The sequence below is a fragment of the Peromyscus maniculatus genome, chromosome 7, assembly GCF_049852395.1.
Source record: "Peromyscus maniculatus bairdii isolate BWxNUB_F1_BW_parent chromosome 7, HU_Pman_BW_mat_3.1, whole genome shotgun sequence".
NCBI classification, from domain to species: domain Eukaryota; kingdom Metazoa; phylum Chordata; class Mammalia; order Rodentia; family Cricetidae; genus Peromyscus; species Peromyscus maniculatus.
Window position 1 is genome coordinate 67740819 of NC_134858.1, and position 12179 is coordinate 67752997.

Here is a 12179-nt window from a genome sequence, read left to right on the forward strand (position 1 = left end):
AAAAAGCAACGAGAGAGAGACAGAGAGAGACAGAGACAGAGAGAGAAGATGGTTAGGTTGCTTCTTGTCCCAAACTCCATCACATTCCTACTTACTGTCTTCTGAGATGAAAACACAGAGATATCAGAGCAAATATCAACTTAATGACTTTGAACTCAAACCCAGGCTGACATATTTATACCTATCATTCCTTTTAGTGAGATGAAGAGCCAACCCCTGGGAAAGGTCAGGCTTCAAATTCCCTGTGACATTTCCCCCACCACCTCACCCCCAAACATTTCTTTTTGAAGACTAGGCCTGACACAAGGCTACTGGTGTGTGCTCACCTGTGTTTATCACCCACTTCAATTTTCACTGGCTGAAACCACATGGTGCTGTCCTTGTGGGAGGCTTTTAGATCCTGGAAGCCTAGATAGGACAGGAGAGAGGTCTTGACACCTTCCCTGACTTCAGGACACACTGTTTCCCTCCTAGCCTCTATTACACTGTAATCTCAACCCGCTCTGCTCTGAGAGCAGCTACTGAACCATTAGGCCTTCTGGTCTACCATACCAGCTGAGCGCGTCCACCTGCTGACCACTGGCTTCTCCTCTAACAAGCCTGGCTGCACATAAGCCATAGGTGTAGAGAGAGGATGGCCAGAAATTCTAAACTCTTCACCACCCTTTTGCTTCCTCTCCTGAGCAAGACTGTTGGTTACCATCATTTCTCACCCCCACGTTCTGTCAAGGAACTCTAAGGAGTCCAAGAATTATAAATCGCACCTGGGCTTCCAGGTTGTTCTAAGGCATTTTTGTTGAGGTAGGAGGATGGAACATGTTTCACATTAATTTTTTTTAGCTTGAGATATATATATGTGTATGTATATGTATATATATATGTATATATATATATGTATATATGGGTATATATAGATATAGATATATATATCATATATAGATATAGATACAAAAAGAGAGACAGAGACAAAGAGAGAGTAGCCATGTAGCCAGGCTGACCTTGAACTTGTAAGTGGTCCTCCAGTCTCTGCAGGAAGCAAATGTGTGGGTGATTTTCTGATTAATGATTGATGTGGGAGGGCCTGGCTCACTATGGGCCATGCCACCCCTGAGCAAGTGGTCCTAGATTGTATAAGGAAGCAGGCTGAGCAAGCCAGTAAGCATCACTCCTCCACGGCCTCTGCCTCAGCTCCTGCCCACAGGTCCCTGCCCTGACTTCCCTGGATGATGGACTACAAACTCTGAGCTGAAATAAACCCTTTCTCCTCTCAGCTTGTTCTTGGTGGCATTTTATCACAGCAATAGGAACCCCACTAAGACAGTTAGATTACAATCTGGGTGTCAACTGGACATTTGTACTGGGTTGTGTGTGCTGGGTGGGATTCGGGAGAAGGTAAGGCTCTAAAGGCTGTGGAGCAATCTGGGTGAGGGAGAACAGACACTGAGCAGCTGCTGAGAGGGACTTTAAGGAGAGAGCAGAGCATGTGCAGGCTTTTAATTCACTTGTAGGGTTTTACTTTGTGAGCCCGGCTAGTCCAGAACTTGGACTCCTTCTGCCTCAGCTTTCCAAGTGCTGGGATTACAGGAGTGCACCACCATATCCAAATTATGCAGTTGTTTTCAGGGATGCTTGACTATGTTTTCCTTTGTTTGATTTATTTTTATCTTATATGTGTGGGTGCTTTTGCCTGCATATGTATCTGTACACCACATGTGTACCTGGTACCCATGGTGGCCAAAAGAGGGTTTCAGATCCCCTGGAATTAGAGTTACACACAGTTGCTAGCCACCATGTGGGTGCTGGGAGTCAAACATGAGTCCTCTACAAAAAGCTGTAGAGCCAGCCCTCTGTTTCTTTTGTTAAAGACAGGGTCTCATGTAGCCCAGGCTGGTCTTAAACTAGTCATGTAACTGAAGATGCCCTTGAACTTCTGATCTTGCTTTCATCTCTTGAGTGCCAAGATTCCAGATGTGGTCACCATGCCTAGTTTGTGTGATGAAGGGGATTACACCCGGGCTTTCATGTGTGCCAGACAAGCGCTTTACTAACTGAGCTACATGCACGTTTTGTGGAATGAATCTAACTTCCTGAAAGGAAGTCAGTAAACGCTACCTTCTTGGGGACTCATAGAAAATCAGATTTCTTTGCTGGTTTGGAGGAAGGTGATCAAGGCTCAAATAATGAGCCCACTTGAAGGTGACCTTTGCAGCAGCAGCCACAGAGGGCCCAGGTGCAGCTGGGTTAACCAATTTCATTGGCTATGGAGACCTGCCTCTCTCTTCCCCAGAACTTGGGACAGAAGACATTGAGGATGTCACAATTGGCTCCCAGATCTCTGCAAATGACCAAATGACACAGGGCTCCTACAGCTGCCACAGGCTCCTCAAGGGCTTCCTAGAAGGTGAATCGAGAGAGAGAGAGAGAGAGAGAGAGAGAGAGAGAGAGAGAGAGAGAGAGAGAGAGAGACACGCACTGCATGCTGGGTATTCTGGGCCCACCGAGCTCCTTTTAAATAACATTCTTTGGCTGTTTCCTCTTCTGTTTTTCTGATGACAATGTTTTGTGTTCGTTAAATAATATTTAGAAAATGAAGTAAACACTAAAAGAAGCCAAGAAAATCCCTCTGTGGTCTCACTGTCCGCTCTAAACATACTTCTTTCAAAGTGGATTTGTTCTTTACATAGATTAGGGGAGAGGAAAAAGAGGAAGAGAGGGGAGATTTTAACATAATTGGATGCACTTCCCTGAAGCGCTGTTTTCAAGGCATCAGGGTTAATGTGATTTTAAAATGCTAGGATGACTCATCCTAGAATTATTGAGCAATTTCATGATTTTGGTAAAAACAAAGTTCACTCTCCTTTCTCCTGTCATTAGGAATCACCTACTTTAACTCGAAGCTGCTCCTTTCAGGGTCCATGCTTAGGGAGAAGGAGAGTAAAATAGACATCAAGATACATAGAGTGGCTGCTGGAGAGATGACTCAATAGAAAGATGCTGCTGGCCAAGCCTGGAGACCTGAGTTTATCCTTGGGACCCACATGGTGAAGGAGAGAACTCCTGAAAACTGTCCCCTGACTGCCATGTTCGCACTGCGGTACACAGGTAAATCCCCACCCTCAACACACACACACACACACACACACACACACACACACACACACACACACTAAAATAAACACTAGTTTGGTTTTTTGTTTGTTTTTTTTCCATGAGAAAGGGTTTCTCTGTGTAGCTTTGCGCCTTTCCTGGAACTCACTTGGTAGCCCAGGCTGGCCTCGAACTCACAGAGATCCGCCTGGCTCTGCCTCCTGAGTGCTGGGATTAAAGGTGTGCGCCACCACCGCCTGGCCTAGTATTTTTTTTAACTTAAAAAGATATGTAAAGCCATGGGTATGATGATATGCTTATGAGGCTAAAGCAGGAGAATGGTGAATTCCAGGACTGCCTTGGTTGTATTGCAAGATTCTGTCTTGAAACAAGCAAAAATATCCATTAAAAATATGTGTAAGTCCATGAACTATGAACCAAAGGCTGAGGGGCCCCCAGCTGGATCAGGCCCTCTGAATAGGTGTGATAGTTGATTGACTTGATCAGTTTGGGAGGCAACTAGGCAGTGGGACCAAGTCCTGTGCTCATTGCATGAGTTGGCTGTTTGAAACCTGGGGCTTATGCAGGGACACTTGGCTCAGCCTGGGAGGAGGGGACTGGACCTGCCTGGACTGAGTCTACCAGGTTGATCGCAGTCCTTGGGGGAGGATTTGCCCTGGAGGAAGTGGGAATGGGGGGTGGGCTGGGGCTAAGGGGAGGAGGTGGAAGGGGGGAGAATAGGGGAACCCGTGGCTGATATGTAGAACTGAATAGTATTGTAAAATAAAATAAATAAAATTTTAAAAAAAAATTCACGTTTCTTAGTCAAATAGACCTACTTCTTATTAAAGCTAAAAGAGGTTTAAAAACATACTACAGGCGTAATCATTTAAACTTCCTAATAAATTTTCTCCTGTAACAGAGCCGGGGTGGAGCTCGCTGGTAGCGTGTGCTGAGTATACACAAGGCTCTGGGTTCAGTTCCCAGCACCAAAGACATTCACACCTTTAATCCCAGCACTTAGAGGTGTCACAGGCAGGTGGGTCTCTGTGAGTTAGGCTAGCCTGGTCTACATAGTAAGTTCCAGGCCAGCAAGGGCCACATAGTGAAGTAAGGCTCTATCTCAAAAGAAAAAGAAAACCCTGTTCTAAAATGGATTCAGATTTTTACACAACTTTGTATTTAATAATGACTTTTCTGAAAGATTACAGATGGGCGAAATCTGAGGCAGGACTATTGACAAGGAACAAGGAGTATTTTAAGTCACTTGTCTCGATTGAGCAAAGATGGAAACAAGCTTCATTTTGCTGCGGAGAGCAAGGAGGACTCAGCTCATTTTTCTCAATGCATTTTAGAGAATATTCTCTGGGGAATCATTAATAGTCACAACTGTAAGCTTTCCAACCTTTGGGCTTTTGATAAGAATTTCCTGAAACCTAAAAGGCCCCATCATCTCCCTAACAAATCCTATCCCATAATTTTCCCCCTAGCTATGTGTGGAGTATGCACATGTGTGTGTAGATGCCTATGTGTCTGTACGTGGAAGCCAGAGAAGGACGTCCGGTGTCCTGCTCTCTCTCTCGCTCTCTTTGCCTTATTTCTTTGAGGCAGAGTTTATCACTGAAACTGGGGTGGGGTGGAGGCCAGAAAGCCCCAAGAATCTCCCTGTCTCCACCTCTGGGGGGGAGAGGGAGGGTTACATACAGGCAGGAGGTGTGGCCCTGCCCAACTTTTGATTGGAGTGCTGGGATCCAAACTCAAGTCCTCTTACTTGTACGGCCAGCATTGTTTCCCACGGCGCCTTCTCTTCAGCGCCAGGCTTTCACCTTCCGAAATAACCTTGACAGGTGACCCGCTCAAGAGCGCCATACTAAGCAGTTCTCTGTGTGCTCTCAGAACCTGAACTGCGTGACCCCTGCTTAACCTCTGTATCATTCTGCTCCTGCAGCCATCTCCCTGGTTTGATAATGGTGTCCTTGCATTTCGAAGCTAGGAAGATGGCTTAGTCAGGGAAGTGCCTGGCATGCGAGCATAAGGACCTGAGTTTGGACCCCCAGCCCCCCTGTAAATGCTGAGCACAGCAGCAAGTGTCTGAAACCCCAGTGTTGAGGAGGTAAAGACTGAGGGTCCCTGGGGGTTCGCTGGGCAGCTAGCACTAGCCAAGTTGGTGAGCTCCAGATTCAGCGAGAGACTTGTCTCAAGAAATAATTTGGCTCCGTTAGTAGAGTGCTTCCCTAGCATCCACAAAGCCTTTGGTGTGATTCCCAAGACCCATTAAACCAGGCATGGTGGCACACACTGAGAATCCCAGCACTTGGGAGTTAGAGACAAGAGGATCAGAAGTTCAAGGTCATCCTAAGCTAAAGAATGAGTTTGAGGCCAGTCCAGACTTCCTGAGACCCTGTCTCTGAATAAATAAGTGTTGGGGAAACAAGGAAAATGGACCCAAGGCACTGTCTTCCTTGGGTCCCTCAGACACATCCACAGACAGTTCTCTGAGTTTCTTATCTTTTCCCAAGTTTTTGCCATGGAAACAAACACCCACCTACTGATGGTTCATCTCTGGCTCTGCCCACCCTGTGTTGGTGATCAAAGCCAGGGCCTCATGCATGCTGGGCATGTGCTCTACCATGAGCCCCAGCCCAGGCCTCACCTCTGTTTTCGTATACAGGACTTTATATATGTATTATTCTGCACTTCATTCGTTTTTTTTGTTTGACCTTATCATATGAGTCTTGAGAATCATCCCACATTGGAAATCATTCTGCTTTTAAAGCTTTTTAAAATTTAAAGAACTCTATTAAATGCTGCCTCCTAATGTACTCAGCCAGTTTTGCTTGTGATGGACATTTGGGGTGTCTGCTGTCATTTGCTACGCCGGTGATGCTTTGTACAAATGCCAGTTTGCATTATGCCTGTATGTCTTTGGAGAAATTCCAGAAAATACAGATGGATGGCTCGGAGATTGCATACCCTAGTGGCGCTGAGAGGGAGCAAGGATGTGCTAGCCAGACTTTCATCGCTGGGACAAAACACTTGACGGAAACAGTGTGAGAGGGAGGGTGATCTCTCTCGGCTCAGGGCACTTGGTCTGCTAGCTTTCACCACCTCCCCCAATAGCCCACCATCTGGGATCAAGCCTTCCACACAGGGGTCTATGGAGGACATTTTGAATGCCAACCAGAACATTCCATCCCAACCTCCAGAGGCTGATGACCATCTCATAATGCAAAACACATTTCATCCACCTCCAGAATCCCCAGCACCACTCAGAAGTTCAAGTCCAAGGTTTCCCTGATACCTCAGATGAGTTCACAGCTATGACTACCCATCAAGAACAGAAAACAAGTTATGTACTGTCAACATACAACGGTACAGAACGTACATGCCCTTTAAAAAAGATATTCAGGTCAGGGAGTGGACTCAGCAGGTAAAGATAGTTGCGGCCAAGGTGGAAGACCTGAGTTTCATCTCGAGGACCCACAGGGTAGAAGGAGAGAACCAACTCCTGAAAGTTGCCCTGAGACCTCGACTCCTGTGCCATGGTGAGTGTAGCACACACAAACACACACACACATAAATATAAATAATATGCAATAAAAAGATTTAAAATATATTCCGTATTTGAGAGAAACTTCTCTTTTTGTTTTTAAAGCTTTTTAGCATTACATTTTGTTTGCATTTTATTTATTGTCATGTGTGTATGTATGATGCAGGGCCACAAGTGTGCATGTGTACAGAAGTCTGTTCTAGTTTGCTTTTCTGTCTTTGTTTTTCGAGACAGGTTTCTCTGTGTAGTTTTTTTTTTTTAAAGATTTATTTATTTATTATGTATACAGAAGAGGGCGCCAGATCTCATTACAGATGGTTGTGAGCCACCATGTGGTTGCTGGGAATTGAACTCAGGACCTCTGGAAGAGTAGTCAGTGCTCTTAACCTCTGAGCCATCTCTCCAGCCCCCCGTGTGTAGTTTTGGTGCCTGTCCTGGGTCTCACTTTGTAGACCAGGCTGGTCTTGAACTCACGGAGATCCGCCTGGCTCTGCCTCCCGAGTGCTGGGATTAAAGGCGTGTGCCACCGCCGCCCGGCTTCTGGTTTGCTTTTCTATTGCTGTGATAAGCACCCTGATGAAAAGCAACTTGGGGAGGTAGGGTTTATGTGACTTACACTTCCAGTTCACAGGCCATCATCAGGGAAGCCGGGGCAGGAAATGAAGCAGAAACCACAGAGGGATGCTGCTTACAGGCTTGCTTTCTCTCAGACGCTCTGCCAACTTTCTTATATAGCCCTGGCCCACCTGCCCAGGGATGGCACCACATATGATGGGCTGTGCCCTCCCATATCAATTAGCAGATAGGAAAATCCCCCTAGAATGTCCAGTTTGATGAAGGCATTTCCTTTTCAGTTGAGGTTCTCTTTTCCAGTGTTTGTCAAGTTGATAGCCAGGTAATCATCAGGAGGTTAGAGGCCAAGTTTCAGGAGTCAGCTCTCTCCTTCCTATGGGTTCTAGGGATCAAACTCAGGTTGTCAGGTCTGCATGGCAAGTCCTTACACTTGCTGAGACACCTCATCAGTACCACAGTACCTTTTTTTCTAAAGACGTGGTTCTTGTTTGTTTGTTTGTTTGTTGTTTGTTTGTTTGTTTTGAAGATGTATTTTATTTTTAATCGTTGACATGTGTATTTATATATGGGTTCATGTGTGAGTGCAGGTACCCTCAGAATCTAGAAGAGGGAATCAGGTTCCCTGGAGCTGGAGTTATAGGTAGTTGTGAGTCACCTGATGGAACGGCTGGGAACCGAACTTGGGTCCTTGGCAAGAGCAGCAAGTACTCTTAACCACTGAGTTATCTCTCCAGCTCTAAGTCCTGCTTTTTAAAAATTTATTTGAAGCCAGGCAGTGGTGTCACATGCCTTTAATCTCAGCACTCAGGGGGCAGTGGCAGGGGGAACTCTGAGTTTGAGGTCAGCCTGGTCTACAAAGCAAGTTCCAGGACAGCCAGAGCTGTTACACAGAGAAACCCCATCTTGAAAAAAATAAATAGAATAAAATTTTACTGGATGTGCATGGGTGATTAGCCTGCATGCATGTCTGTACCATATATGTACCTGGGTCCCAAGAAGGCCAGAAGAGGAAATTGGGTCCCCTGGAGCTGGAGTTACAGGCAGTTGTGAGCCACTAAATATAGCTGGGAACAAAACTCAGATCCTCTGAAGAACAGCAAGTGATCTTAACCACTGAGCATCTCTCCATCCCTAAGTCAATGTCTTTATAGACTGGTCCTGATCATCATTTCCTGACACTATGCTCATACTTCCCACTTTTTCAATCAAAAAAAGGAAGTGGGGGGCCTAAAGGCAGGTACTTGTAACCTCAGCCTTACAGAACACTGAGGCAGGAGAGCCCTGGAGTCTAAGAGATCAGGACTAGCAAGAGCAGCAGAGTGAGACCATCTCTATGGAAACCAGAGGAAACTGAAGTAAAACAGGAGAGGACTAAAGCTGAGAAGTCACGGGAGCCAGGACAGTATAAAATCCCAGACAGGATTTTAGTTTTCAGTCCTTTTACGTGTTATAATGTACCTTTTAATCTGTCACAGTTCAAAATGTAAAAGTGCACGGATCTATCCATTTTATATAATTTGGAGCAAAATTTACTACTTTAGAAGCTTAGAATTGTTACAGCTGTTGTACTAGTGACCCCTTTCCCTTGTTGCAAAGTAATACAAGGCTGGAAGGGTTTATTTTGGCTCACTGTGTAAGAAAGGACACCACGGTCCATGATGGTCGGGAAGTCATGGCGGCAGGAGCATGGGGCAGCTGCTCACATTGCCTTTCCACTCAGGAAGCACAGGAAAGGGGACCAGGCTGCAAAACCTCAAAGCCCTCCCTCAGTGACCCACCTCCATCAGTGACCCACCTCCATCAGTGACCCACCTCCATCAGTGACCCACCTCCATCAGTGACCCACCTCCATCAGTGACCCACCTCCCCTCAGTGACCCACCTCCATCAGTGACCCACCTCCATCAGTGACCCACCTCCATCAGTGACCCACCTCCATCAGTGACCCACCTCCATCAGTGACCCACCTCCATCAGTGACCCACCTCCCCTCAGTGACCCACCTCCATCAGTGACCCACCTCCCCTCAGTGACCCACCTCCATCAGTGACCCACCTCCATCAGTGACCCACCTCCATCAGTGACCCACCTCCATCAGTGACCCACCTCCCCTCAGTGACCCACCTCCCCTCAGTGACCCACCTCCCCTCAGTGACCCACCTCCATCAGTGACCCACCTCCATCAGTGACCCACCTCCATCAGTGACCCACCTCCATCAGTGACCCACCTCCATCAGTGACCCACCTCCATCAGTGACCCACCTCCATCAGTGACCCACCTCCATCAGTGAGGCTCCATCTCCTAAACATTTCACAACCTTACATATGGTGCCCCCAGCTGGACACCAAGTGTTCCACGGGGGTGGGGAAGGTGGGGGGTGAGAGGGGATGGAGGGGATGGGGAGTGGGGACGATGAAGAATGGGGGGGGTATTTCCCAAGCAAACCAACCAGCTGCTTGTAGAATCCCACTGTTAGTAAAATCATAGCTCATCTGTTACTCTTTAGTGAAGCATTCCTCTTGGGAGAAACAACCAATAACTTTGTGGTGTTTGACTTTATTTTGGGATTCCTTTGAACATGATAAAAGAGGCCTTCTCCTGTTGGTGGCAGCCTTGGTTTATTTGCATTCACACAGACATCACCCAAGAAAGCCTCTTAGGCACCTTTCCCGAATAGCCTCAGGACAATCAGGCATGAAAGGGACATTCCTTTGTGTGCCCGCCTAGCCAAGGTCCACCTGTATCACCATCCTTATCAGCCCACAGTACTGCTGAAGTTTGTTCATTCAGGGTGACACTTGCTGCCTTAGCGGGACTAGTGGATTGTGGGTGGTGTGGCTTGGGGAGAGGGGTATGAGTGCAAACCCCAGGGACAGGGAAGTGTGCTCCCTGAAATGTAAAATAGTCGAAGCAAAGGACATCCTTAGGTGTACAGAAGGTGGTGAATGCTCAGCATCTGTGATGGCAGCTTCTGCGGAGAGCCTGGCAAGCTCCAGTCACTACTCCAGTTGTGTGTGGTGTGTGTGTGGTCTGTGTGTGCGTGTGTGTCACACGCATATATAGTCAAAGGGGAAAGCAATAACCTGGAAGCCATGTTATCAACATGCTAAGCACCAGCAATAAGAAATGTTCTAATTAAAATGTTCTGATCAAGGCTGGAGAAATGGCTCAGCAGTTAAGAGCACAGGCTGCTCTTCCAGAGGTCCTGAGTTCAATTCCCAGCACCCACATGGTGGCTCACAACCATCTGTAGTGGGATCTGATGCCCTCTTCTGGCATAAAGTTGATAGAGCACTCATATACATAAAATAAATAAATTAATTTTTTAAAAAAAATGTTCTAATCAAAATAAATCCCAGGCTGGGGTTCTCATCTCCCAGGCTGGGGAGATGGCTCAGAACCGATGTAAAGATGCAGAGTGTGGCAGCATGCTCTTGTAACCCCAATGCTGGGAAGGCAGAAACAGAAGCAGCTCTGGTGCTTGCTGGCCACAGTCTAGACTAGTTGGTGAGCCGCAGGCCAATGAGAGACCCTGTCTCAAAGAAGGTGAATGGTGTTTCTGCAGATGATACCTCTGGTCTCCGCATGCACACACATATACTCAAGCATGAAAAAAGTAAATTCCTCTGAGTATAATATCCTCTGAGTGAAATATGCCATCCCAAGCACAGGCATGAACATCCATCTGGTCTAATATATGCAAACACTTATAGGCATGTATACATAAGACACAGACACGTGTAAATACATGACAATGAAGTTGAAATGACGTCACTTCTTACATCTGCTGACATATTTACAGGGGCACGACAATGAACATGAGATGCTGAGGTCAGAGATTTTGTTTTTCCACTAACAAGATGGACGGAACTAACTGAAGCTTTGCCAAGATACCATATACACTAAGACAGTAGACAGATGCAGTCGGCACATGCTGCATGGCTTAAATCTAGAGTCTCTGTCCTGCCTGACCCCTTCTCAGAAACCGTAACCTCGTGGCTTATCATTATCTAAAATGTTCCACATTTGTGTATGTATATATGTGTGTTTGTGTAGACGTCAGAGGACAGCGTGTGGGAGTCGGTTCTTTCCTCCCACCCTGTGGGTCCCAGGGATCGAACTCAGGTCATCATGCTGGGCAGCAAGCGTCTTTACCGGCAAATCCAACTCTCTGGTCCTATTTTCATTTGCTTTTTGATGTGCTGGGATTTGGACCCAAAGTCTCACATGTGTTGGGCGGGCAGGCATTCTACCAGTGAGTTCATACCCTTGCTGTGTGTGTGTGTGTGTGTTCATGTGAGGGGTACAAACATATGTTCATGTGAATGGAGGTCAGAAGGTAACCTGAGGTGTCTTTTCTCCAGAGCCTTCCATCTCTGTTTTGTTTTCGAGTCAGGGGTCTCCTCTCCTGGCTAGCCACATCAGCTAGCCCAGCTTCTCAGCAAGCTCCAGGGTCCCACTTGCCTCTGCCTTCTCAGTGCTGGCCTTACAAATGCATGCCACCACACCCAGCTTTTGTTTGTTTGTTTGTTTGTTTGTTTGTTTTTTAAATGTGGGATCTGGAATGAAGCTCTCATCCTCACGCTTGCCCGGCAACACCTCACTGACCCGGCCATCTTTCCAGCCCTACAGGGTGTGTTAAGGCAGGGACTTGCTAAATTATGTAGACTTGCTTCAAACTCAAGATCCTCTGCCTCGGTGTCCCAGGTAGCTGGGCTCACTGGCATCCCCCTACCTCTCTTAAATAGGATGTTGGGCTGCAGGGGACCATCTCTGACATCTACGGAGAATGCAGCTGGACAGACACCTGGTCTGAGCACAACCTTCTGGGGCCTGACATGACCTATGACCTGGGTGGTATGATATGACAGGCTAGGACAGTGAGTTGGGCTCTGGAGAGCACCCCTACCCTCCCCCGCTTCCTCCCTGAAACTCCAATCTGGAGGCTAAGAGAGCAGTTTCCAAAGAGC